At 43.9% G+C, this 1,578-nt stretch overlaps 1 protein-coding gene across 1 annotated transcript in view; it reads left to right on the forward strand.

Annotated features, from left to right (window-relative positions):
- Window positions 1–196: 196 nt before the first annotated feature.
- Window positions 197–1,578, forward strand: part of tec (tec protein tyrosine kinase) — a 25,022-nt gene continuing 23,640 nt past the window's right edge. The window contains exon 1 of the mRNA XM_008436104.1: window positions 197–280. The gene's annotated coding sequence lies outside the window, so the exon portion shown is untranslated. The remainder of the gene's footprint in view (window positions 281–1,578) is intronic.

The raw sequence follows: 1,578 nt of genomic DNA on the forward strand, positions 1-1,578 counted from the left end.
TTTTGTGTAAATTTCACATATTTTCCATCATCGTCCCAGTTTCACACCGTGACCTCTTTCCTCTCGGTCTTTGTGACTTTGCGGTGGCGCTCCTGTGTTCAGGAGGAAGTTTTTCTTTCTTTTTTTTAGCGCGTTGCGTTGCGTTGCTTTGCGTTGCGTTGCGTGGCGTTGCGTGTCCGCCCCCTTCCTTCATTTCCTCCATCCTGCTGCTGCTGCTGCTTCACATCGGCGTCGTGAGGAGCCAGAGGTTCGGCTGCGACCCGGAGCATGACGCGTCAAGGTAAGACGGAGCATTTCACCGCCTCACGGTCCGAGAAAACCCGGCCGGTTCGGTTCTGAACGCACTCTGGCGGCGTGGAAAAACCCCAAACAAGTCAGAATCAGAACTTTAGAAATCACTCAATCTGATCTGACGTCAATGAAAGAGACATAATCAATCAGAGAGGCATCGATCCAGGCTGTGGAGGACGAGCTGTGCTGTTTCCCTGTTTCTGAATGYAAAGTCAAAACACCTGCGGACAGGTGCGAACACGCCGGTGTTGCGTTCAAGTGCTGTCGGAAACACGTTTTTGGTCAAACTTGTGCACCGTGGCTTCCGTAGACGGTTTATTTAAATGTTTTTAATCAAAAACTTGCTTCGATGACGCAGATTTTAGCAATTGTGGCTTGAATCTCTACAAAAATAATTCACTTTAAAAATGCTGCTAACACAAACGCAGCTGGGTGAGGAAGTCTGGATTTCCTCCACAATAAATGACGGAAATATTACTCTTTTTTTTTTAAGTGTGTAAACAAAAACAACAACAAAGGTGTATTTGCTGATGACGTCACAGGATGACGTGATGTTTGAGCGGATTTGCTGCTTTCAGGTGAACGCTTCAGTTATTCTGAGGTTTCTGTGACTGATTGTCTCCAGTTCATGCCCGGTCCAAGATGGCTGCCGCCGCAGACGGTCAGAAAGATAATTACATCAATTAACAGATTAATTATGACATATTTGACCTCATCTTTGCTCCCATGTCCGCTTGTATTTGGGTATTTTAAATATTGAATCCGTTAAATTAGGGGTGTCAAACGCATTTTGTACCAGAATATTTTGATAAAACCAATTAAAAATCTGYTAAAATCGCTGCAATAACTACTTTTTAAAATCTTCACATTTGTTTAATTTGGTATTRCAAAGATACAAACTGCTTTGATTTGATTGATTGAGAGTCAAGAGGGCCACATACGTAGCTTTGACGGGCCAGATTTGGCCCCTGCGCCTCCAGTTTGGCACATGCCTTAGATAATTGTTCCATTTTTCCAGATTTTTGTCATATTGAAAGTTTCAAATCATCCATCATATCTAAAACTAAACAAAAAAAAAAGCCTAATTAGGTGCAGAGGTCAGTTTTCYAATGATGGATTCAGCARTTAAGTTAATAAATGTTTCCAAACTAACGGCGCGCGTTGAGGTAAGACGGCCTCTGAAAACGTTCGTCTCACGTTTTCCAGGAAGCCTCTGGATGATCGCTGGGATCTCCGTGACGATTTCTCCCTCCGGTTCTGGACGCTGTGCAGCCCGAACGATCTTTG

Source organism: Poecilia reticulata, linkage group LG18 (assembly GCF_000633615.1).
Source record: "Poecilia reticulata strain Guanapo linkage group LG18, Guppy_female_1.0+MT, whole genome shotgun sequence".
In the NCBI taxonomy this organism is placed as follows: Eukaryota; Metazoa; Chordata; class Actinopteri; order Cyprinodontiformes; family Poeciliidae; genus Poecilia; species Poecilia reticulata.